General features: G+C 39.4%; 1 long non-coding RNA gene across 1 annotated transcript; it reads left to right on the top strand.

The window, feature by feature from the left end:
• The first annotated feature begins 133 nt into the window (after positions 1-133).
• On the top strand, positions 134-27,919 carry LOC122702839. Its single transcript, XR_006343343.1, has 3 exons — positions 134-255; positions 24,251-24,446; positions 27,862-27,919. It is a non-coding gene; the product is annotated as an uncharacterized LOC122702839 (long non-coding RNA).

Here is a 27,919-nt window from a genome sequence, read left to right as displayed (position 1 = left end):
CCCCGACATATCTGATGCCGTGACCTGGATGTAACCTGGCTGAAACAACCTTGGCTTGGTCCCCAAAAGGTGGAGGCCAAGTACAGCCAAAGTCCAACTTGGTGAAAGCTCACGTGGTGAAAGCTGAACGCAAAGGAAACCCAGTGCAGTGGAACTGTCAAGAAGCCCCGCATGCTGGAAACCAGGACAGCAAAAACAAACTTGGCAGAAAGCTCACACAGCTCAGTCTCAGATTCCAGAAGACCCCCGGTTAAGGTAGAAGGCTCTTGCCCCTATGGTTGGAAGTACATATAGCTAACAAAATCTTAATTCCTTTACAGTCTCTTGTTTCTTGTTTCCTCGAACCCCCTGTGAACAGGCAAGTGGCAGTGGGTGCAAGTGAGGGATTCTGGCAGAGGCTACTCCCCAGTGTGTCCCAAAGATTCTATTATCTGCTGTGCCTTAGCAGCTGTTGCCCAAGCAGGTGAGCGTTCTTCTGTCCCTAATCTTCTTTGTGCCAAGGATCAGGCCAATGAAAACTGTGAGCACAGGTCAGGTATTTGGCAGATTTTATGGCAGGTTATGAAGGGGATTCCTCAGCACGTTTTTCCCACTGCTTTTTCCTCCTGTCCTTCAGCTCCTCTCTCCATCTATACCATTGTTTGATTGTGCAGGTCATCATCTTTCCATTCCTGAAAGTTGTGTTTGAAACAATTTACCTAAGATTGGGACTCAAACCCACATGAAAGGAACTCTGTACAATGCTTAGTCACTCAGTCATATCTGACTGGGACTTGAGCCTGGCCAAAACCCACAGTGCCTGGTTTCGGGACCTAATGAAGCTCAGGTTCTTGATGTCTCATTGCAAAAAGAATTCAGTGAGAGACAAAGCTATAGGTAAGAGGTGGATTTGTTCAGATTCAGAGAGAAGCACACCCCACAGAGTGTGGGCCATTGCAGAGGGCGAGTATGGTGGCCACAAAATGTGGTTTGGTTAGTTTTTGTGAGCTGGGTGATTTCATATGCTAATGAGTGGGAGGATCATTCCAACAACTGTGGAGCCATCCACTCCTTGGTCTTTTGATAGTGCCTTGGAACTGTCATAACTACCACACAATTGCACTCATCTCACACTCCAAGCCTGGCTTGGAGTACATGAACCGTGAACTTCCAGATGTTCAAGCTGGTTTTAGAAAAGGCACAGGAACCAGAGATAAAATTGCTAACATCTGTTGGATCATTGAAAAAGTGAGAGAGTTCCAGAAAAACATCTACTTTTGCTTTATTGACTATGCCAAAGCCTTTGACTGTGTGGATCACAACACACTGTGGGAAATTCTTCCAGAAATGGGAATACCAGACCACCTGACCTACCTCCTGAGAAATCTCTATGCAGGTCAAGAAGCAACAGTTTGAACTGGACTTGGAACAGCAGACTGGTTCCAAATTGGGAAACGAGTACATCAAGGCTGTATATTGTCACCCTGCTTATTTAACTTCTATGCAGAGTACATTATGAGAAATGCCAGGCTGGATGAAGCAAAAGCTGGAATCAAGATTGCTGGGAGAACTATCAATAACTCTCAAATATGCAGATGACACCAGCCTTATGGCAGAAAGCGAAGAAGAACTAAAGAGCCTCTTGTTGAAGGTAAAAGAGGAGAGTGAAAAAGTTGGCTTAAAACTCAACATTCAGAAAACTAAGATCATGGCATCCAGTCCCATCACTTCATGGCAGATAGATTGGGAAACAATGGAAACAGTGACAGGCATTATTTTTGGTTGGGCTCCAAAATCACTGCAGATGGTGACTATAGCCATGAAATTAAAGGACACTTGCTCCTTGGAAGAAAAGTTATGACCAACCTCGACAGCATATTAAAAAGCAGAGATATTACTTTGCCAACAAAAGTCTGTCTAGTCAAAGTTATGGTTTTTCCAGTAGTCATGTATGGATGTGAGAGTTGGACCATAAAGAAAGGTGAGCACTGAAGAATTGATGCTTTTGAACTGTGGTGTTGGAGAAGACTCTTGAGAGTCCCTTGGACTGCAAGGAGATCCAACCAGTCCATCCTAAAGGAAATCAGTCCTGAATATTCATTGAAGGACTGATGCTGAAGCTGAAACTCCAATACTTTGGCCACCTGATGTGAAGAACTGACTCATTGGGAAAAGACCCTGATGCTGGTAAAGATTGAAGGTGGGAGGAGAAGGGGATGACAAAGGATGAGATGGTTGGATGGCATCACTGACTCAATGGACATGAGTTTGAGTAGGCTGCAGGCGTTCGTGATGGACAGGGAAGCCTGGCGTGCTGCAGTCCATGGGGTTGCAAAGAGTTGGACATGACTGTGAAACTGGGCTGAACTGAGCTGGAACTGTCATGGAGCCTCTGGGTGTGTCATTTAGCCTGCAGATTGAGGGTCAAGGTTTAGTTGAATATGGTTTGTCTGCCATCTTGGACCCATTTGATTTTAATCTGTTTATGTTATGTGCTTGGGCTATGTCATTCTTTCAATAGTTATTCCCTGCCCCCTCTCTCCTGTTTCATGCTCTTTTTCTCAACCCCATCCAGGCCCACAATGTTGTGTCTACAATCTTCTGGCGGGACAACCAGAAAATAGCTGGCCCTTGGGGAGGGAAATACTGTATAATACCCATTCCTCTAGAGATTCAGACCTTCATCTTCCATGTTTCCCACAACCTGTGTGATAACAGCACCTCTCAATGGACCTACTAGGGTGGGTGACAGACACACAATGCCTGCTAGAAGTCCATCTGTTGGTGGCATCCCTTCAAGAGCAACTGGGCTCCCAGGGACAATGTTTGCCACTTTAGGAGTTAGCCCTGTAGGCTGTTTGGACCCAAACCCTTACCACCCTTCTCCTAAAGCTGCAAACATATCCCCTGGATCAAATCTCCACTCTACTTTTATGGTATATCTGGTCTGTTGCCTCTTATCAATGTGTCCTTAAGCCACTTACTAACTCCTACAACCAGGACCCTGCCCCCTTATATGCCACATCTCTCCACCAAGCTTATTATTAAAATACTCTTAATGCCCCTAACAGGGCCAGATAACCCACTTCTTTGTCATTACTTCTGTTATTACCTAGAATGGGTCTAAGACAGTGAAATGTTTACCATTGGAAACACCCTAAACTGCTCTTATGGAGGACTAGGGGAGGAAATCAGTGACTTACATTCCCTCAGAGCAATAAGAGGATAAGGCTTATGATGATTTCGCCAGGTTCCCAGTCTCAGGGCACAGGCTTGGAATGCTTTACATCATGATATCTATTCCCATCTGCAGTGCACGAACCATCAATGAGTTAAGATCACAACCCCTTGACCCTACCCAGTACTAGTCACGCTGGATACCTTGGGGATGCCCAACTGCCACCTGGGGTGTCAGGAGGTTGACCTCCCTTGACCTGACTAGGGATCTGGTCCTCAGAAGGTTGTCACACCTCAACCTGCTCGGGGATCTGCCAGTCCAGGGGTTTCAGGAGGTTAACTTGCCTCGACCTGCCCAGGGACCCAATTCTCAGGAGGTCGACATGCCTCGACCTGCCTGGGAATTCAATCTCCAGGAGGCTGTCACACCTCAGCCTGCCTGGGGATCTGCAACCTGACCTGGGGACGCCCAGCTCTCAGGTGCCAACAGTACTGGGTAAGATAATCTTCCAAGAAACCCACCCATAAGGAAGTCCACCCATGGAAATAGAAGGAAGCCTATTAACCTGTGGGACTGTGCTCAGTTTCAGCAATAACTCAGGAGTCCAACAAGAACCCCATTTCCTTTCTGGAAAGTCTAAAAGAGGCCCTCCAAGAGTTTACCAATCTGGACTTGGACTCTTACGAGGGACAGGAGATTTTAAAGGACAAATTCCTGTCCCTGTCCCAAATTCCTGTCCCTGTCTCAGACACAGTTACAACAGCTATAGTAGCAGGACCCTGCTGCCTCTTTAGATGAGATGGTCCAGACAGCCACCAATACTTTTTATAACAGAACAGGAGAAGGAGGCCAAGGCCCAGGAAAGGGAGAGAAGGAAAGAGATAAGGCATGCCCAGATGCTGGCTGCCCTCCAGGGAAACCCTATGGCAAACCCCAAGGACTTGAAGGACAAGGCATGAGGCAAATGCCTAATCTGTAAACAAGCAGGACACTGGGCCAAAGAGTGCCCAAACCATGACAAGTCTCGTAAAACAGTTTGCTACAGATGCCATCAACTGGGACACTGGGCAGCATTCTGCCCTCGGGACCCAAGAGCCTCAAGGTCAAGAGCCAAGCCTTCCCTCATGATGGTTCAATAGGACTGAAGTGGCCCGCTCCAGCCAGCCCACCTTTCACAGATAACCATCATGGGGCTGGAGCCAAGGGTGCAACTGGATGTGGCAGGTAGGTCCGAGAATTTCTTGGTTGACACAGGGGCTATCTACTGTGTCCTGACCTCCTACTCCAGAGCCTTCTCCTCCCAAACCTGTCCCATTTTGGGTGCTACAGGAAAAAAAAGTATAAAAAGATTCACCCAAGCCCTTCTTTTTTGCTGGGATGGACGAATACTTTCCCACCAGTTTCTGGTGGTCCCTGAGTGTCCTATTCCCTTATTGGTAAGAGATCTTTCCCTGCCTTCGAAATCTTGCAGCTATTGCAGTCCTGATAGAAGAGGCTTTAAAACTCTCTCTTGGGGGCAAATTGACTATTTTTACCAGCTACCAAGTTAAACAACTCCTGAATGGGATAGGCTGTTTATGGATGTCTAGTCAAAGGATCCTCAGATATCAAGTAGTGCTGATGGAAAGTCCAGGCCTGACTATATCCTCTTGTGAGGTTCTTAACCCAGCTACCCTCCTGCCTACCCTCAAGGGCACTCTCCCCTTTCAGTCTTGTCTAGACACTTTGGACCATTGGACAAAACCCCGAGAGGGATTGTCAGAAGATCCTCTGATGAATCCTGAGGAAATCTGGTACACTGATGGAAGCAGCTTTGTCTTGGAAAAAGAAGAGCCGGATATGCAGTAGTCTCCAATTTTGAGACCATAGAGGTTAAACCTTTGCCACCAGGTACTTTCAGCCAATGAGCTAAGCTTATAGCCCTGACTCAAGCTTTAGAGTTGGGAAAGGAGAAAGAGAAGCCATTTATACTTAACTTCAAGTATGCCTTTCTGGTGCTACATGCACTTGCTGCTATTTGTAAAGAAAGAGGCTGCTTGACCACCTGAGGGTCCCCAATCAAATATGGTGATCAAATCCTTAGGCTCTTGGAGGCAGTCCGTCTGCCCACTAAGGTTTCAGTCTCCCACTGTAAAGGACACCAAAAAGGGAGCACGAAGTGGCACGAGGGAACCAAGCAGCTGATCAGGCAGCTAAGAGAGCAGCGTTACAGAACCATGACCTAATAGGGGTTGCCACCCTAGTTCCGCAGACTAATTTGCCAGAAACTCCTTCATATACTGAAGGTGAGACTCTTAAAGCTAAGAGTGAGGGCTTTCAAGAAGATCATATGGGGTGGTTCCAAAAGGAGGGAACCTTTTTCTGCCTGGGAACCTCCAATGGAAGTTGGCTAACTCCTTACACGCCACCACTCATTTAGGGGAGAAGACCCTCCAAAGATTACTAGAAAGGTCCTTCAGAGGAACATGCCTCCAAATGACTATAAAGCAAGTGGTATCCTCTTGTCCCACTTGCCAATTAAACAACCCCCAAGGAGCTCGAAAACCCCAGCTGGCCCAGCCCATCCAGCAGTGTGGGATCGATCTACCCAGGAGAGGACTGGCAGATGGACTTCACCCAGATGCCAGTTTCTCAAGGGTATAAATACCTAGTAGTCATGATAGATACATTCACAGGATGGATTGAAGTCTTTCCCACCTGGACTGAGAAGGCTGAGGAGGTGGTAAAAACACTCTTCCATGAAATCATTCTGAGATTTGGTCTGCCCAGGTCATTACAAAGTGACAATGGGACATCTTTTACTTCTAAGGTCACCCAAGGGGTCTCTAAAGCATTGGGCGTTGCTTCTTATCTCCATCATGCCTAGAGGCCTCAGGTCTTCAGGAAAAGTGGAAAGAGCCAACCAATTCTTAAAATCAGTGATAGATAACCCAGGAGACCTCCCTCAGATGGAAAGAGGCTTTACCAATAGCTCTCCTCTGCACCCGTATTGCCCCTAAGGAACAGGTTCATCTTAGTCCTTATGAGATGTTGTATCGAAGACCTTTTGTTTATGTCAATGACCTCTTCCTAGATCCAGAGGCTCAGTCCCTCTGGTCTTATACCATGGCCATTGGGCAATTCCAACAGGATATACGCTTGTGGGGTGTCAACCAGGACCTTAAAGAGTCTAAAGAGCCACCACTATATGCTCCAGGGACTCAAGTCCTAATTAAAGTCTGGAAATATGGGTCCCCAAAGGCTCAACTCCAGCCCACATGGAAGGGCCCCTACCATGTAATACTTCCCACAGGAGTTAAGGTACCAGGACATGACTCCTGGATTCACTACTCATGAGTCAAGCCATGGAAGAAAACAGAAGAGGACACTCAATACATCTGTGAGCCCTTGGGAGATCTCAGATACCTAGTCAGGGTTACAAATGAGTGCCATTCTAATGACCACCCCAACATTAAGTTTCTAGGGATAAGATTTCTCAGGATAGCTCTAAAGAGCCAACACAGCTTGGCAGGGATTGTACTCCAAAATAGACAGGAGATAAATCTCCTGATCCCTGAACAAGGAAGGACTTGAGCCATCTTGAATGAGACATTGTTTCTAGGGAAATACCTCCAAGCTAAGTTAAAGAAAGTCTCACAATCCTCAAGAAAAACATTCAGGTCCTATGGGATCTCAAAGAACAAGCTGGAAAGTCCTCAGGGTGGCTACAATCTCTCTTTGGGGGATCCTTTTCCTGGTGAGAGGAAATTTGGAGTTGGCTAATGCCCCTACTAATCCCGGTTATCACCATATTGATGCTGCTTATATTGTTCCATGTATTATCAATTGTCTAAACCATTTTGTCTCTGTCCTGGTCAACAAGCCACAAAATGCAGTGCTAGTTCAACAAGGATATGTAAAACTATACCCAACCACAGAAAATATCACTCACCCTTAGATGGACACCACTATAAGGATTCTGAGGCTTGAGACTAGCAAGAAGGGGAGGCCCACTGCCCCTTGCCATCCCAGCTCAGCAGGAAGTAGCCAGAGAGACCTCGATGCACCTATTGCCAAAGACTTGGGCCTTCCATCTCTTGAAGGGGAAATGTTAGGTAGTTAGAACAGGAAAAAGGAGTTCAAAATGGCAGTGGCTAAAAAACAAAGAAAGGGAAAAGCCCACGAAAATGGAACAAAAGAAAATCCACTGACTGGAGTGACAACTTCAGGTGAAACAAACACGCCCCCTTCTTGGCCAGCCCAATTTGCATAGGCTCAAGGAGGTGGGGGGAGACAAATGTATAAAAGGAGGAAGCCCAGATGGATTGAGCCTCTCCTTTGGGGTCAGCCCGCCCTTAAGCTTCAAGGGTGTACTTTGCTTTGCTTGCTGAGTAAAACTCTGAGCTGCAACTGAGCTGTAACTCCGGTCCACCATTTCAAATCTTTGCTGCAGCGAGACAGAACCAAGGAAATTACAGAGTCCCCTGACAGTAATATGCTAGTTTCTGAGGAAACAGTGGTGAACAAATACAGCACAATCCCTCACCACCAGGAATTTAAAATTACTATTAACACCTATTAATTTTAGTAATTTTCAAACCACTTATGATTATATAGTTACACATAGAGGTGAGTACTGTTAAGGATTTTGCAACATACACTGATACAAATATCCAATTATTATGTCATATACCTGAAACCAATAAAATATTATATGTAAATTATATCACAATTAAAAAATGTTTTAAAGTACTGTTAAGAAAAAGAACCTAAAACAAAGGATACTGACTACCCTGGATTTTTTTTTTTCCAGTAGCCTTTCTGGATCCAACATCCATCTTTCTTGACCCTGCCCTGTGTTCTGGGAGGTTACCTTGGTGCCATCCCTCTGGTCTCAGTTTGGGTTTGGCAAATAAGAGGCGTCAGCAGGAGGTTAGAGGGTGGTAGCAGAGTGAAACCAGGCCATTAGCTTCCCCACCCTGCCAGTATAAACTGACTTCATTTCTTTGCTGGAAAACACAGCTATTCTCTCTAGGTTCCAGGAACCCTCCTTCTCACCCTTTACTGCTATAACTGAGGGGTCCTTAGGGCTTCCCACTGTTACTAGCCAAGGATGCTTTCTAGAGTGGTCTGGCTGGCTTCCCTTAACAGGGCCCACATCTCTGTAAATGGTCTCATTGAACTCACCTGTGAGCGTGCCTTCATTTTTCTAACAGCACCTGAACCTTTACACTAGCCTGAACCAGAGCGAGGTGGGAGCAATAAGGAAGAAATGTTTGAAGGAACGACAAAGTAGCTGGAGCATGGGGGTGGGAGTGAGGGTGTGGGGGGTGTGTGTGTGTGTGATATGATGCTGGAGGTGGAGGCAAGCCAAATCATGGGGCATAGGCTGCAGTGGATGTTATTCTTTCTCTTTTTTTCTTTTCTTTCCATTTATTTTGACTGCTCAGCATTTGAAACTCCTTCCTGTATTTGGGGAATCCCTCACTTTAGTTGTGTTAATAATAGGCGGGCTGACTTCCTGTTGAGAAGCTCAGCTCCAGGCAGCTATGTGTGGTCACATGACCTAGTCTAAGCCAATCAAGTGGACCCACCCAGTATTTGGATCAGGAGCCAGATGAAAACAGTGAAGAATTCCCTTTTCCTTTTGGTAAGTGAGGCAGTGACTCCAGTAATTGTTTCCAGTATCTTGGCAGGGCCAGCTGTGGCATCTATTTCCTCAGCTTGGTCCCTAGCCTTATGGGTGACTCACATTCTTTTATAAGTTTCTCTCCTCTGAGTCAGTTTCTTCCTAGTGGCAATATGTTTTTAATAAGCTCCTTTGTTCTTTAAATCAGCCAGAGTCAATTTCTGTTGTTGGTAACTAAGAACAATGATAATCGAGGTACACTGTGGTAACTAAGAACGGTATGCTTTAATTACCATTATAAGTGTTTTGACCTTTGTTATAGAAACAAAAGAAAGCTATTGAAGGTATTTAAGCAGTAGGAATGGAATCTTGGCAGTGACAGGATCAAGCTTTTGGAGAAATCTGTAGGATTGCCTCCAAGAATATCTAGATTAAATGTAGGGAGACCAAGAAATGGGTGCTGTTGGCCTAGACAAAGAGGGGTTGCAGTGGAGACAGAGAGAAGTCCATGGATGTAAGAGCAATATCGCAAGTGAACTTTGTATGATAGAATGTGGGAAGGTTAAGGAAAAGTGAGGCATCGAGGTTATGCTCCATTTTCTGCTTCCTGAACTTGTATTGACTGTCTAGATGAATTCAACTACTTTGTTTAAAGCCATGATTGCTACTCAGACTTAATGGCTGATCAAAATGATTTTTCCATCCTTTTATGCTTTATATGCATGCATAAACTTGTTGGAATTGGATGCCAATTTCCACCTAAATTGTCTTCTGATTCAGACTCTGAATTCAGACCATGTTTCTAAGCTTGGCTATCACCAATGAGAAACACAGTCAGTCTGAGTCACACTGGGAAATTGTATTTTGTACTGAAGATTCATCTGCAACCCTTGAGTCAACATATTCTTGGGCTCTTATGAGTAGGAGGCAAACCATTTTAGAAGCCAGAATTGGGCTGCCATCTGTTGTGTTTGGGCTTTGCTTCTTGTGCATGACTGGGGAATAAAACGTTTAACAGGCAGTACCTATCTGGAAAGGGATATGCAGCATCTCCATTCATGATAAAACTCTGAATTTTGTTTTCTGTTTAAACGTCCTTCTGGGCTTGTTTATGCATTCTTAGTTGAGTGAATTATTGCCTAAAGTTCACTATCATCAGAACATACAGCAAGACATAACAACCAGAAGTTGTGAAAGCTATTTGTTGCTTACTGGTATCCACAGTCTCCTCAATATGAGTCAAGCCATGTCTGATACCTCTTTCAAACTTGACTTATTTACAACTTTCCCCAACCAAAGGCATAAAATTTCCATTTATTGTACACTTATTTTGTACCAATCATTGTCAACCACTAATAAATGTATATTTACACACCCTCACATACACCATGTTTTTATTTGGCTCTCACTATAACCATGTGAAGTAGGTATTACTGACTATATTTTACACATAAGGGAGTTGAGGTCCACATTTTGAAATCCTGATTTGAACCCAGATGTGTATTACTGGGCCCATGCAAATCACTGAGCCACAAAATCATCTTATTGTATGTTCCTCTCCTTTATTCTGTGTTCCCTCAGTGGTATCAATCCCAAATGTATTATATTATTTTGAAACTGAAGACTTTATGTAATGCATTCTAATAGAGAACAAAAGCAAAGACAAATAAATTAGTGGAGTAGGGTGAGAAGATACATGCACCCCAATGTTCATTGCAGCATTATTTAAAATAACTAAGTATGGCAACAACCTAAGTACTCATCTATAGATGAGTGGATGTAGAAGATGTGGTGTGTGTATGTATATAAATATATGGAATATATGGCTATGAAATATTACTCAGCCATAAAAAGCGTGAAATTTGCCATTTGCAACAATGTCAATGGACCTAGAGGGTACTATGCTCTAGGTGAAATAAGTCAAATAAGTTAGTGAATAAAGTAAATGAGTAAATAAGTGAAATAAGTCAGACAAAGACAAATGCCATATGATTTCATTTATATGTGGAATCTAAAAAAAAATGAACAAATGTAACTAAATTGAGTTATAGGTACAGAGAACAAACAAACGGTTTTGCCAGAAGGGAGAGGGTTGGGGAGAGCGAAGAAATAGGTGAGGGAGATTATGAGGTATACAGTCTACTAAAATAATAATTTAACTGTTTTAAGTTTAAATAAAAAATAAATGAGTCATGGGTATGAAGTGTACAGTGTGGGAATATAATCAATAATTATGTAATATTTTTATATGGGGATGGCTGGTAACTAGACCTATCACGGTGATCACTTTGAGAAATATTAAATAAAAAGTCACTGTGTTGTATACTAACAACACAGTGTTGGTTGTATACAACACAGTTGCATAGGTCAATTATACTTCAAAAACAAACAAATAAACTCAGAAAAAGAGATCAGATTTGTGATTATCAGAGGCAGGAGGGGAAATTGGTTGAAAGCAATCAAAAGGTACAAGCTTCCAGTTATAAGATAAATAAATACTAGGGATGTAATACAACATGATAGGCATAATTAACACTGCTGTATGTTATATATGAGAGTTTTTGAGAGAGTAAATCCTAAGAGTTCTCATCACAAGGGAAAACGTTTTTTTCTGTTTCTTTAATCTTATATGAGATGATGGATGGTCACTAAACTTGTTGTGACCATTTCCTGATGTAGGTAAGTCAAATCATTATACTGTACACCTTACACAGTGTTTATGTCAATTGTATCTCAGTAAAACTGGAAGAAGGAAAAAAGAAAGTAGGGTGAGAAGTTAAAGAAGTAGTTAAAGGAACTGAACATTTTAAGTAGTTAAATCATCAGGATCTCTGATCAGTCCAGGAAAATTAGTGGAACACTTTTCAGTGGATTCCTCCGTATACCTATGTTATAAGTTAAGGTGAGAAATAGATTCAGAAGACTTAAAAAAAAAATCAGACAAGTTTCCCTACAATAAAAGGAAAATATGAGACCTGGAGTCAAAAGACAGGGTTTGAATCCCAGCTTTGAATTCAAATCTGGGTAAATCAGTTGACATTTCAGAGCCACTGACTCCTTGGATGATAATACCCCTGTTACACAACACATGTGAGGATTAAATGTTCCTTATTCATGAAATTATTTATAAACCATAAAGCATTATACAAATGCAGGTTTTAATTTTTATCCTACTTGAAGCCTTATGGGTTAAATATCTGAAAATCAGGTCTAGTGCAAATGATGTGTTCCTATAAGAAATGATGTCCATGTTCTTATAAGCAGGGCAGCATTATTAGCAACAATACCAATCATCATGACAATGCTTGTATTTGCTCAATTTCCACATTTTATGTCCTTCTTACAACAGTGCTGTGAGGCATTGCAGCCTTATAAAATTTATAGAACAAGAAGCTGAAATATGAAGACCTCCAGTGTCAGAGAGAGAATAAGAAATAAAATTAGGATTTAATTCTACCTTACACTGTATTTCCCCCTTTGAGAATACTTTTGCTTAGTACCATTTATGGAAAAAAATGTAACTTAAGCATCTGTGATTAAATTTAGCAGATACTGTTGAAAAGATGAGACTAAGAGTATATTTAGAGAAGGAGTCTACTTAATATGAATTCTTATCTGCTGGGGGAAAAAGTGTGTTTCAGGTATTCCTAGAGCTCAGTCTAGCAAAATTATTCATCATTTACAGCAAAAAATCTATGATAACTATACCTATAATTCTTTTTAAAGCATCTCAGTTTTGGATTTATATCTGAAAATGCTTTATTATTTCCTATGCAAGATGTCTCATGTTTTCTGATATGTCCACATAGTGGACTAGCAAACCTTCAGGAGAAGGTAAAACTTAACAAAACAATAGATAATTATCAGTTCAGTGACTCTTTACAGTGAACATCTAAGTTGTTTGCCTTTTCTAAATAGAAGCTGTAGGCAGAAATTGTTTTATTATTAGCCTGAGTGCTTTGGTTATCTTAAGCATGAAGTATTTTTAGCTCTGTTCATATAACACATAGGATTTAAGTAAAACATTGAGGAAAGGAGAGTGAATGCATGCTGTTCAGTGTTGACATTTCATTTTATAGAGCTATTTTGGCATGGAAGTTGTCTGGTTGAATGCTTCACTGACAAGCTGGCTTAGATTCTTCTTACCTATAACTGGTACTTCTATGTGGATGGACACTGATTTCTTTAATAATCTTGGGCTTTTCTCTACTCCTTTAGTCACTTCATTCCAGAAAAGGAGGGATGACATTGTTTTGTTGAATTTGAGAGAGGAACGGGGTTTGTATAGTCCTATCCATTTGCAGTACGGCATACTATATAATTGTATACACTATGTGATATGTGTTCCTAGCTTACAAAAACCCTCTTAATACTTCCTACTTCCAAGGAGGGACTGCACACAGCAGGATGCTCACCTCCAGCCACTAGTGGAGGTGGGTGAATTTGGCCAATGAGAGTTCCTCTCCAGGGATTTGAATAAAGATAGTCAGTCAGTCTGGCGATGATATGGCCATAGCTTTCCTGTGTGAAAATTAATAAAGGGAAACCTCATTACAATGGAGTCAGGAGGTCAGAAGGGAGAGCTCTCTCTCCTACACCATTCTGTCAATATCTATTGCAACAGGAAGGGATGTACTTGGTATCTCCAGCAAAAAGTGGCCCTACTGCCAGCTGGAGGAAGAAAGAATTCTCCTTGCCTGGCAACAGCTCAGCTACTGAGAGACTGTTGCAACTCGCCAGTAAAAAGCCACTTTACTTCAAACTCGAAGTTTCATCAAATGGACTTTTTGTTTATAATAGCCCCACCCCCAAGTTTCTCTTCTCTTTTGTTTTACTAGATTTGCATGTGGTTCTCTGTATCTGCATATCTCAAATTGCAATTCTTTGCTGTTCCCAACTAAAACTGTTTTGATGTTAAAGCAACTGGCTGTTTTGTTTTAGGTTAACACCTCCTATGTGGCTTGAGAAGCAAAAGCTATCCTGCAGAAAAAGGAGGATAAGCTAGGTCCAAAGGAGAGAATTGCCTGGCTTCTGATGGCTTTTTAGTTCCTTCTTTCTTTTCTGGGACCTGGTTGAATTCCTGACATTGGGTTCTATGAGAAGCCTGTATCCTTATAATTACAAAATTCACTTTTGGTTTTTGCTAAAGGTGGCACTAGTTGTTTTCTGTTACAGGTACTTAAAGTATTTTAATAAATATGTTATTTAGTTGTGGCTAATAGAATAAGTAATCTTATATAGGCTGTTTGAGAAAGAGGCTCTACATGTTATTTATTGGCACAGCCAGTTTTAGGTGGTGTAATGAAATTTTATTTTAAATATCCTTGTTTAGTTTATTTTATGAAACATTTTAATATGTAAAGAGAGCATGAAATATAGCCATGTGAATGGAGCATTTTATTCATTTATTTTTCAAATGAGGCATTTTAAAGCAAACCTGGCTGGTTTTAGAATAAAGGAATATATTTTAACTAAAGAGAGTTTTGTTATTGTTTGTTTTGTGGAAGAAAACAGTTTGAGTTATTGAGAACAATTAACCAAATATTGATAGATGGTACATACTGTGGGATCAGGAGTAATCTGTCCAACCTTGTCAGGAATATCTATGAAATACTTAAAATAAGGAAAATAAAAATAAATGTAGTATTTAATCATATGTTTTCTTATTAGCTACAGAATTATATAAAATGGCAATTCTTATTGTCAATAATATGGTTTATTTTATGTTATGAGCAAATAGGTGATATTTGTCTCTTCATTCATTAACATGAATTATATTCATCCAGGGAATATAGGGATCCTGAAGATATAGTTCCTACTCCAGAGTCACATGGACATTCAGAAACTGCAAATCAGCTAAATTCTGACTTGGAATTCTATTGAACTGTATTTGCCATTGCCAGCCTATAGATAATAAATGGTCAGCTTAAAAATGTGCCCAGTGCCAGTAACCAAAGGGGTGAAGTGTTAATATTACCAAACCAGAAGACAATATGATTCGACTTTTTCATATATGGGGGTAATTTGCCTGATATCCCCCACCTCCATTTTCCCAACTTGCTTAAACATCTCCCATTGCCCAAATGAAGCAAAAAATAGAATGAATGGAAAGATTAATGTGTTGCCACCATATTTAGAAGCACAATAAGCATGACCAGCGATGATATGCAAGAGGGCCAATAAGAGTTTTTTCTGAGATATAGTTGATTTACAATATTCTATTGTTTCAGGTATACTGAACATAATGAATCAAAAATTTTATAGATGCAGTTCAGTTCAGTTCAGTTGCTCAGTCGTGTCTAACTCTTTGTGCCCACATGGACTGCAACACACCAGGCTTCCCTGTCCACCACCAACTCCTGGAGCTTACTCAAACTCATGTCCATCAAGTCGGTGATGCCATCCAACCATCTCATCCTCTGTTGTCCCCTTCCCCTCTTGCCTTCAATCTTTCCCCCCATCAGGGTCTTTTCCAATGAGTCAGTTCTTCGCATCAGGTGGCCAAAGTATTGGAGTTTCAGCTTCAACATCAGTCCTTCCAATGAATATTCAGGACTGATTTGCTTTAGAATTGACTGGTTGGATCTCCTTGCTGTCCAAGGGACTCTCAAGCGTCTTCTCCAACACCACAGTTCAAAAGCATCAATTTTTCGGCACTCAGCTTTCTTTATAGTCCAACTTTCACATTTATATATGACTACTGGAAAAACCATAGCTTTGACTAGATGGACCTTTGTCAACATGGTAATGTCTCTGCTTTTGAATATGCTAAGTTGGTCATCGCTTTTCTTCCAAGGAGCAAGCGTCTTTTAATTTCATGGCTGCAGTCACCATCTGCAGTGATTTTGCAGCCCAAGAAAACAAAATCTGTCATCGTTTCCATTGTTTCCCCATCTATTTGCCATGATGTGATGGGACCGGATGCCATGATTTTAGTTTTTTGAATGTCAAGTTTTAAGCCAGTGTTTTCACTCTCCTCTCTAACTTTCATCAAGAGGCTCTTTAGTTCCTCATCACTTTCTGCCATAAAGGTGGTATCATCTGTGTATCTGAGGTTATTGAAGTTTTACAGATTATACTACATATAAAGTTATTATAAAATATTGGCTATATTCCGTGTGTTGACAACATCCTTGTAGCTTATTTATTTTATACATCATACTTTGTACTTCTTAATCCCCTATTCCTATCCTGTCTCACCTTCCTTCCTCTCTCTGTTTTGTTATAAACATTTGCTTTATTTTTGAGATTCCACATGAAAGTGTAATATTCATCTTTCTCTGTCTGGCTTATTTCATTAAACATAATACCCTCGAGCTCTGTCTGTGTTGTTGCAAATGGCAGAATTTCATTCTTCCTCTTTCATTTTACTCAGTTTTATATATACTGTATATGTAACCATATATTTTATATAGTTTTATACATATGAACATCTTCTTTATCCATTCATCTATTGATGCATACTTATGTTGCTTCCATCTCCTGTCTTCATAAATAATGCAGCTGTGAATGTTTTGGGGCATCTTTATAAATAATGTTTTCATTGTCTTCCATACACAGGAGTGCTATTGCTGGATCACATGGTGATCCAGTTGCTCAGTTGTGTCAGACTCTTTGTGACCCCATGGACTGAAGCACGCCAGGCTTCCATGTCCATCACCAATTCCCGGAGCCTACTCAAACTCATGTCCATCAAGTCGGTGATGCCATCCAACCATCGCATCCTCTGTTGTCCCCTTCCCCTCCTGCCTTCGATCTTTCCTAGCATCAGGGTCTTTCCCAATGAGTTAGTTCTTCATTTCAGGTGGCCAAAGTATTGGAGTTTCAGCTTCAGCATCAGTCCTTCCAGTGAATATTCAGGACTGATTTGCTTTAGGATTGACTGGTTGGATCTCCTTGCAACCCAAGGGATTCTCAAGAGTTTTGTCCAACACCACAGTTCAAAAGCATCAGTTCTTCAGTGCTCACCTTTCTTTATAGTCCAACTCTCACATCCATAGTGACTACTGGAAAAACCATAGCTTTGACTAGATGGACCTTTGTCAGGATGGTAAGTCTCTGCTTTTTAATATACTGTCTAAGTTGGTCATAACTTTTCTTCCAAGGAGCCAGTGTCTTTTAATTTCATGGCTACAGTCCATCTGCAGTGATTTTAGAGCCCAAAATAATAAAGTCTGTCACGGTTTCCATTGTTTCCCCATCTATTTGCCATGAAGTGATGGGACTGGATGCCATGATCTTAGTTTTCTGAATGTTGAGTTTTAAGCCAACTTTTTTACTCTCCTCTTTCACTTTCATCAAGAGGCTTTTTAGTTCTTCTTTGCTCTGTGCCATAAGGGTGGTGTTATCTGCATATCTGAGGTTATTAATATTTTTCCTGGAAATCTTGATTCTAATTGTGCATCATCCAGTCCAGCATTTCTCATGAGGTACTCTGCATATAAGTTAAATAAGCAGGGTGACATTATACAGCCTTGATGTACTCATTTCCCAATTTGGAACCAGTCTACTGTTCCATGTCCAGTTCTAATGGTTGCTTCTTGCCTTCTTCTCAGGAGGCAGGTCAGGTGGTCTGATATTCCCATCTCTTGAAGAATTTTCCACAGTTTGTTGTGATCCACACAGTGATAGGCTTTGGCATAGTCAAGAAAGCAGAAGTAGATGTTTTTCCGGAACTCTTTCACTTTTTCGATGATCCAACGGGTTTTGGCAATTTGATCTCTGGTTCCTCTGCCTTTTCTAAATCCAGCTTGAACATCTGAAAGTTTACAGTTCACATACTGTTGAAGCCTTGCTTGGAATTTTGAGCATTACTTTGCTAGCATGTGAGATGAGTGTGATTGTGTGGTAATTTGAGTATTCTTTGGCATTGCCTTTCTTTGGGGTTGGAATGAAAACTGACCTTTTCCAGTCCTGTGGCCACTGCTGAGTGTTCCAAATTTGCTGGCATATTGAGTGCAGCACTTTCACAGCATCCTCTTTTAGGATTTGAAATAACTCAACTGGAATTCCATCACCTCCACTAGCTTTGTTCATAGTGATGCTTCCTAAGGCCCACTTGACTTCACATTCCAGGACGTCTGGCTCTAGGTTGTTGATCACACCATCGTGATTATCTGGGTTGTGAAATTCTTTTTTTTATAGCTCTTCTGTGTATTCTTGCCACCTCTTCTTAATATCTTCTGCTTCTGTTAGGTCGATACCATTTTTGCGTTTTATTGTGCCCATCTTTGCATGAAAATTTCCCTCGGTATCTCTAATTTTCTTGAAGAGATCTCTAGACTTTCCCATTCTATTGTTTTCCTCTATTTCTTTGCACTGATCACTGAGGAAGGCTTTCTTATCTCTCTTTGCTATTCTTTGGAAGTCTGCATTCAAATGGGTATATCTTTCCTTTTCTCCTTTGCCTTTCGCTTCTCTTCTATTCACAGCTATTTGTAAGACCTCCTCAGACAACCATTTTGCCTTTTTGCATTTCTTTTCCTTGGAGATGGTCTTGATCCCTGCCTCCTGTACAATGTCACGAACCTGCATCCATAGTTCTTCAGGCACTCTGTCTTTCAGATCTAATCCCTTGAGTTTATTTGTCACTTCCACTGTATAAATGTAAGGGATTTGATTTAGGTCATACCTGAATGGCTTAGTGGTTTTCCTACTTTCTTCAATTTAAGTCTGAATTTGGCAATGAGGAGTTCACGATCTGAGCCACAGTCAGCTCACGGTCTTGTTTTTGCTGCCTGTATAGAGCTTCTCCATTTTTGGCTGCAAAGAATATAATCAATCTGATTTCAGTATTGACCATCTGGTGATGTCCATGTGTAGAGTCGTCTCCTGTGTTGTTAGAAAGGGGTGTTTCCTATGACTAGTGTGTTCTCTTGGCAAAACTCTATTAGCCTTTGCCCTGCTTCATTTTGTCCTCCAATGTCTAATTTGCCTGTTACTCCAGGTATTTCTTTTTTAATTGGGGACATTTGTTATTGGTTTCTGCTTTTTTGAGATTGAGTTTTATAGGTCGTTTATATATTTTAACGTTAATCCTTTATCAAGCATATCACTAGCAAATATTTTCTCCCATTTAGTCTTCTCATTTTGTTGATAGTTTCCTTTGCTGTGCAAAAGCTAAGTTTAATTAGGTCAAATTTATTTATTTTTGTTTCCATTTCTTATGCTTTAGGAGACAGATCCAAAAACATTGCTACATTGGACATCAGAGTGTTTTACCTATATTTTTTTCCAGGAATTTGATGATTTCCAGTATTACATTTTAATCCATTTTGAGTTTATTTTTGTATATGATGTGAGAAAATGTTCTAATTTTATTCTTTTATGTGTAGTTGTCCAGTTTTCCCAGCACTGTTATTGAAGAGATTGTCTCTACCCTTGTGAATGCTTGCCTCCTGTGTCATGGATTAATTGACCATAAGTATATGGTTTATTTCTGGGTTCTTTATTCTGTTCCATTGTCTGTTTTTGTGCCAGTACTATACTGTTTTGATTACTATAACACTGTAGTATACTCTGAAGTCAGGGAGTGTGATACTTCCAGCTCTTTTTCAAATTTTTATTTTTGGCTCTTTGGAGTCTTACATTTGTTCCCATACAAATGTAAAATTTATTTGTTCTAGTTCTGTGGAAAATGCCATTGATATTTTGATAGGGATTACATTGAATATGTTGATTTTCTTGGGTACTATGGTCATTTTAACAATGTTAATTCTTTCAATCCATGAACATGGTAATTTTTCACCTGTTTGTGTCACCTTTGGTTTATTTCATCAGATCAGTGTCTTACAGTTTTCTGAGTGCAGGTCTTTTGCCTCCTTGGTTAAGTTTATTCCTTGGTATTCCTTTGATGTGATTGCAAATGGAATTATTTCCTTAATTTCTGTTTTTGATAGTTTGTTTTTCGTGTACAGGAATGTAACAGATATTTCTGTATCTTAATTTTGTATCCTTCAACTTTACTGAATTCATTGATGAGCTCTAGTAGTTTTGGGGTCGCATCTTTAGGATTTTCTATGTATAGTGTTATCTTCCCTAGTGGCTCAGATGGTAAAGAGTCTGCCTGCAATGCAGGAGACCTGGGTTTGATGCCTGGGTCTGGAAGATTCCCTGGAGCCGGAAATGGCAACTCGCTCCATTTGGCAAGTGTTCTTGCCTGGAAAATCCCATAGATGGAGGAACCTGGTGGTCTATAGGCCATGGGGTTGCAAAGAGTTGGAATGAGTGACTAACACATATGTCCATGTATAGTATTATGCCATCTTCAAACAGTTTTTGACAGTTTTACTTCTTCCTTTTCAATTTAAATTCCTTTTATTTTTTGTTCTTGTCTTATTTCTGTGGTTAAGACTTCCAATACTGTGTTGAATAAAAGCAGTGTATGGGCATTCTTGTCTTGTTTGAGATCTCAGAGGAAATGCTTTCAACTTTTCACTCCTGAGTATAATGTTAGTTCTGGGCTTATCATATATGGTCTTTTTATATTGAGGTATGTTCCCTCTATACCCATTTTGTGGAGAATTTTTATCACAAATTGATACTGAATTCTGTCAAGAGGCTTTTTCTGTATCTACTGACATGATCATATGATTTTTATTCTTCACTTTGTTAATGTGCTATATCACATTGATCAATTTGTGGACACTGCACCATCCTTGCATCCCTGAGATAAATTCACTTAATCATGGTCTCTAATCCTTTTAACGTATTCTTGGATTCGGTTTGATATTTTGTTGAGGATTTTTGCATCTATCTTCATCAGTGATATTGGCCCGTGGTTTTCTTTTTGTGTGGTATCTTTGTCTGGTTTTGGTTTCAGGGTGATGGTGACTTCCCCTGCAAAGTTTTGGAATAGTTTGAGCAGAATAGGTATTGTCTCTTCTCTAAATATTTGGCAGAATTCATCTATAATGACATCTAGTTGTAGACTTTTCTTTGATGGGAGTTTTTTTAAATTATGGATTAAATTTTATAACTGGTAATTGATCTGTTTGTATTTTTAATTTATTCCTGGATCAGTATTGACAGATAATAACATTTCTAGGAATTTTTCCATTTCTTCTAGATTGTCCATTTTATTGACATTAGTTGTTTAGTAATCCCTTATGATTCTTTGTATTTCTGTGGTGTTAATAGTAACTTCTCTTTCATTTCTGATTTCATTGATTTGGGCCCTGTCTCTTTTTTTTCTGATGAGTCTGGCTAAATGTTTAACAACTTTGCTTATCTTTTCAAAGAAGCAGCTATTAGTCTCATTGTTATTTTCTATTTTTTTAAGTCCATTTCATTTATTTCTGTTTGGATCTTTATGATTTATTTCCTTTTACTACGTTTGGGTTTTGTTTGTTCTGTTTTTCCAGTTACTTTAGGTGTAAGGTTAGGTCATTCATTTGAGATTTTTCTTGCTTCCCAAGGTAGCCTTGTATCACTATAAACTTTCTTTTTAGAATTAGAAGTGATTTTGCTATGTCCCATAAATTGTGGATCATTGTGTTTTCATTTTTGTTTGTCCCCTTGTCTTTTTTATTTCTTCTTGGATTTCTTCAGCAATCCATTGGTTGTTTACTAGCATATAGTTTAGTCTCTATGTGTTTGTGTTTTTCCTTATAATTGATTTCTAGTCTCATAGCATTGTGGTTGGAAAAGATGCTTGATATGACTTCAGTTTTCTTAAATTTACTGAGGCTTTGTTTAGAATATTCTCTCTCTCTCTCTCTCGCTCGCTCTCTCTCCATATGTATATATGTATGTGTGTGTGTACATATGTGTATATATATCCCTCAGGTTTAATGTATTATTTAAGGCCAGTGTTTCCTAATTGAGTTTTGGTCTGGATGATACAAGTGGGGTTTTAAAGTCACCTACTGTTACTGTGTTACTGTCAGTTTCTTCCTTTATGTCTGTTAATATTTGTTTTATGTATTTAGGTGCTCCTATGTTGGATGCATGTATATTTACAATTGTCATATCTTTTTCTTAGATTTATCCCTTGATGATTATATAATATTCTTCTTTGTATCTTTTTACAGTTTTTGCCTAAGTATTACCACAATGACTGTCTTTTGATTTCCATTTGCATGAAATATTTTTTTCATCTCTGCACTTTCAATCCATGTGACTCTTTAGATCTGAAGTGAGTCTCTTGTAGGCAGCTTATATTTGGGTTTTGTTTTGTATCTACTTAGCAACTCTATGTCATTTAATTGGAGCATTTAGTTCGTTGCATTTAAAGTACTTATTGAACTGACACAACATTGTAAGCCAATTCTACTTCAAAAAATAATTATTGATAGATTTGTGCTTATTGCTATTTTGTTATTTGTTTGGAGGTTTCTAGAGTTCTTTTTTGTTCCTTTCTTCTTTTGCTTTCTTCCACTGTGACTTGATGACTATCTTTAGTGTTTGGATTCCTTTATTTTTTTATGTGTGTCTGTCTATCTGTTTTGTCTTTCTATTATACCCAACCACCTTACCTGTCTCCTGAGAAACCTGTATGCAGGTCAAGAAGCAACAGTTAGAACTGGATATGGGACAATGGACTGGTTCCAAATTGGAAAGGCATATGACAAGGCTGTATATTTTCATCCTGCTTATTTAACTTATATTCAGAGTACATCATGTGAAATGCCAGGCTGGGTGAATCACAAGCTGGAATCGAGATTGCCAGGAGAAATATCAATAACCTCAGATATGCAGATGATACCACCCTAATGGCAGAAAGCAAAGACGAACTAAAAACCTCTTGATGAGCGTGAAAGAGGAGAGTGAAAAAGCTGACTTAAAACTCAGTGTTCAAAAAGTGAAGATCATGACATCTGGTCCCATCACTTTATGGCAAATAGATGGGGAAAAAAATGGAAAGAGTGGCTGACTTTATTTTCTTGGGCTCCAAAATCACTGTGGATAGTGACTGCAACCATGAAATTAAAATTAGCTTGCTCCTTGGAAGGAAAGCCAACCTATGACCAACCTAGACAGCATATGAAAAAGCAGAGACATCACTTGCTGACAAAAGTCTGTATAGTCAAAGCTATGGTTTTTCCAGTAGTCATATATGAATGTGAGAGTTGGACTATATAGAAGTCTGAGCACTGAAGAATTGATGCTTTTGAACTGTGGTGTTGGAGAAGACTCTTGAGAGTCCCTTGGACAGCACAGAAATCAAATCAGTCAACCTAAAGGAAATCAACCCTGAATATTCATTGGAAGGACTGATGCTGAAGCTGAAACTCCAATACTTTGGTCCCCTGATGCGAAGAGCCAACTCATTGGAAAAAACCATGATGCTGAGAAAGATTAAGGCAAGAGAAGTGGGTGGCAGAGGATGAGATGGTTGGATGGCATCACCGACTCAATGGACATGGGTTTGAGCAAACTCTGGGAGATAGTGAAGGACAGGGAAGCCTGGTGTGCTGCAGTTCATGGGGTCACAAAGAATCAGACACAACTGAGTGACTGAACCACAGCTTTGTTAATTTGTCTTAAAAGCAGCTCTAGATATAGCTTACTGTGCACAATAAAAGTACAATGGACAGTATGTGCCTGACAGACTAATTAGGTTATTAATAGTTAATAATGGGATGACAAAAATAATTCCTAGTAATAAACTGGCATAATATCTGCCTCTAAAAGTTTTCTTTTTCCTAAACTTTTTGCACAACTAAAGGTTTTAAAATGTCATTCATGTTGACATTTCTTTTTACTAATGTTTACATTTTGTGAGTTCCTTGTAGCAGATAGTTGAATGTTGCATTTTTAAAAGTGTTTTGATTTTAGATTTAACATTGCTTCTTCAACATTCACTAGAGCCCAGAAATGAAAATGTTCCTGTCTGGAAAATTATACCTTAGAACAGAAGTTCAGCTCTTATTTCTTTGTACAAAAGCTGTTTAGTTTTTTGCATGTAAACTATTAAACCTGGTAGAAAGATTATGTAATGCAAGGGAAGAGTTCTGGGAGAAGATATAGCAAAGTGATAATAATCGGGAGATGAAAAAAGAACTAAGACTGAGAATATGTGGAAAGTACAAAGGGAATTTTAAACTCATTTAAATTATATTAAAAACTGATGTGAAGAATATATACACTTATTACTTAAATAATTAACAATGAAAAAATAATGTATCTGTCCTGATTTCCTTATTTTTAATAGTTTATTGTTTAACATTTTTAATAATATTATTGTATTTCTAAATTATATAGTGTTTCAATAATTTTGATTGTGTTGTTTTATGAACAAACTTACAATTTTGTTTTTTATAATTTATGACAACACCCTAGTATCATCACTCCACACTTGTCTTTTGTAAAGCAGTTTCCCAATTTTTGAGTTCTTCATGTTAATTTCTATTATAGGGAAAAACTGAAATATGTATTCAAGTATCTTTTTTTCAGGATGATATTAATGTGATACAGTTTTGACACCTTGTATTTCAGAGAATATCAATATGTAGATTTCAAATACATTTAATCTTATTTTTCAGAGTCAGCAGAAAGAAGACCAGATTGTTTTGGAGAAGGGTCTTTGAAGAAAGGTGGGCCTAGAGATGGGTCAAGGAGAGAGAGAAACAGGGAAGGTACAGCAGACATTTGGCTAGGCCTGGAGTGGAGGTGGTGCGCAGACGAGGATCCCTTACAAGTAATCAAATATGGCTTTCATGAAGTGTGAGTAAATAGAGGGTAAGTAAGTAAGATAGCACTTAGCAGTTGCCTATACTAAGTCTTGAAATTTGTCTTAGCAATTTCACCTCTGTGAGCATAAAGATTTAACTATTTCTGTTTAACCCTAAGTCTGAACCTAGGTTTTCAGGGTCTTTAAGTTAAGTGTTATTTGGAAATAAAACACTGTTTGAGGACACACACTGACTGAAAGTAAAGCTATTGAAAGAAACGTTCCATGCAAACGGAACCTCCCCAAAGCTGGATAGCTATGTTTATTTCAGACAAACTAGACTTTAAAACACTGACTGTAATAAAAGAGTGTTACATAATCATAAAGGGATCAATTCAATAAGAGGATATAACATTTTAAAATATTTTTGCACCCATATGTAAGCACAAAATATCTAAAGCAAATATTAACAGACCTAAAGTGAGAAATAGATAGCAATACAATAATGTTTAATAGTAAGGGACTTCAATACTCCACATATATCAATAGACAGATCACCTAGAAAGAATACTAATAAGGAAACATCAACCTTAAATGACTCATTAGATCATATGAGCTTAACAGATTTGTACAGAACATTCCATCAAAAGCAACAGAATAAACATTCTTCTCATTTGTACATGGAACGTCCTCTAGGAGATCATATATTAGACCTCAAAACAAGTTTTAGCAAATTTACAAAGATTGAAATCATATTAAGCATCTTTTTTGATCACTGTGGTATGAAACTGGGAGTCAATAACAAGAAGAAAACAGAAAAATTCACAAATATGTGGGAATTAAACGGTATGCTTGGAGAAGGAAATGGCAACCCACTCCAGTATTCTTGCCTAGCGGATCCTGTGGACAGAGGAGCCTGGTGGGCTGCTGTCTATGGGGTCTCACAGAGTCGGACATGACTGAAGCGACTTAGCAGCAGCAGTAAATGGTATGCTACTGAACAATCAATGGGTTAACAAAGAAATCAAAAGAAAAATTAAAAAATACTTTGGGACAATTGAAAATGGAAATACAATATATCAAAATTTATGGGATGCAGCAAAAGCAATTCTAAGAGGGAAGTCTATAGCAAATAAAATCTATATTAAGAAAAAGAAAGATCTCTAAAGAACCTAATTTTACATCCCAAGGAAAAAGAAAGAAAAGAAAGTGAAGTTGCTCAGTCGAGTCTGACTCTTTGCAACCCCGTGGACTGTAGCCTGCCAGGCTCCTCCATCCATGGGATTCTCCAGGCAAGAATACTGGAGTGGGTTGCCATTTCCTTCTCCAGGGGATCTTCCTGACCCAGGGATCGAACCCATGTCTGCCACATTGCAGGCAGATGCTTGACCCTCTGAGCAACCAGGAAAGAAGAACAAATGAAATCCAAAGTTAATAAAAGGAAGGAAATAACAAAAAGCAGAACAGCAATGAATGAAATAAAGACTGGAAAAACAATAGGTTAATTTAAAAATGAGCTAGTTCTTTGAAAAGATAAACAAAATTGATAAGCCTTTAGCTAGATTCACCAAGAAAAAAGAGAGTACTCAAAGAAATAAAATAAGAAATGAAAGATGAGACATTACAACTGGTACCACAGAAATACAAAGTATTATAAGTGACTGCTATGAACAGTTATACACCAACAAATTGGACAACCTAGAAGAAATGGATGCATTTCTGGACACATACAACCTTCCAAGACTGAATCATGAAGAAATAGAAAATCTGAATAGCTTGTTTACTAGGAAGGATTTTGAATCAGTAATCAAAAACCTTCCAAAAAACAAAAGTCCAGGACCAGACAGCTTAACAGATGAATTCTGCCAAACATTCAAGGAAGGATTAATACCAATCCTTCTCAAACCGTGTGCTGCCCAGGTGGTGTGAGCGGTAAAGAATCTGCCTGCCAGTGCAGGAGACACAAGAGACATGGGTTTTATCCTTGGGTCAGTCAGGAAGATCCCCTGGAGTAGGAAATGGAAACACACTCCAGTATTCTTGCCTGGAGAATTCCATGGACAGAGGAGCCTGGCAGGCTACAGTCCATAGGGCCAGAAACAGTCAGACATGACTGAACGACTGAGTACATAGCACTTCTCAAACTCTTTCAAAAAATGAAAGAGGAGGGAACTCTTCCAAACTCATTTTATGAAATCAGTATTGCCTTGATACCAAAACCAGACGAGGACACAAGAAGGATAGGAAAGTACAAGCAAGTATCCCTGATGAATATAGATGTGAAAATTCTCAACAGCATTTTAGCAAACCAAGTTCAACAATACATTAAAAGGATCATACACCATGATCAAGGAAAATTGACTCCAAGGATGCAAGTATGGTCTAGTTTTCTTAAATAAGTTGTGTGATACACCACATTAATAAAAGGAAGGATAAAAATTATCATCTCAATAGATACAGGAAAAGCATTTGACAAAATTCAACATTAATGTATGATTAAAAACTCTCAACAAACTGGGTATAGAGGCAATAAAATATAAGCCATACTGCATATGATAAGACCACAGATAACATCATACTCAACAGAGGAAAGCTGATAGTTCCCTCTAAGTTCAGGAACAAGACAAGGATGCCCATTCTTCCACTTCCAGTTCAATGTAATATTGGAGGTTTGAACCAAAGCAATGAAGAGGAAGAAGTAATAAAAAGCATTCAGATTGGAAAGGAAGAGATAAAACTGTCACTATTTGCAAATAATTTGATGTTATATATTAAAAAACTCTAGAGATGCCACTAAAAACCTATGAGAACAAATAAATGGATTCAGTAAAATCCAGTTCAGTTCAGTTCAGACGCTCAGTTGCGTCTGACTCTTTGCGACCCCATGAACCACAGCACGCCAGGCCTCCCTGTCCATCACCAACTCCCAGAGTTCACCCAAACCCATGTCCATCGAGTCGGTGACGCCATCCAACCATCTCATCCTCTGTCATCCCCTTCTCCTCCTGCCCTCAATCTTTCCCAGAATCAGGGTCTTTTCAAATGTGTCAGCTCTTCGCATCAGGTGGCCAAAATATTGGAGTTTCAGCTTCAGCATCAGTCCTTCCAATGAATATTCAGGACTGATTTCCTTTAGGATGGACTGATTGGATCTCCTTGGAGTCCAAGGGACTCTCAAGAGTCTTCTCCAACACCACAGTTCAAAAGCATGAATTCTTCGGTGCTCAGCTTTCTTTATAGTCCAACTCTCACATCCATATATGACCACTGGAAAAACCATAGCCTTGACTAGATGGACCTTTGTTGACAAAGTAATATCTTTGCTTTTTAATATGCTGTCTAGGTTGGTCATAACTTTCCTTCCAAGGAGTAAGCGTCCTTTAATTTCATGGCTGCAATCACCATCTGCAGTAAAATTGCAGGATATAAAAAATGAGTTTTCTTTCTATACATTAATAATGAACTATTATTTTTGTTTTTCAGTCCCTCAGTTGTGTCTGACTCTTTGCGACCACATGGACTGCAGCATGCCAGGCTTCCC

This window comes from Cervus elaphus, chromosome 11 (assembly GCF_910594005.1).
Source record: "Cervus elaphus chromosome 11, mCerEla1.1, whole genome shotgun sequence".
NCBI lineage: Eukaryota > Metazoa > Chordata > Mammalia > Artiodactyla > Cervidae > Cervus > Cervus elaphus.
Note: the sequence above shows the minus strand (reverse complement) of the source record. Positions and strands in the feature narration are given on the sequence as shown.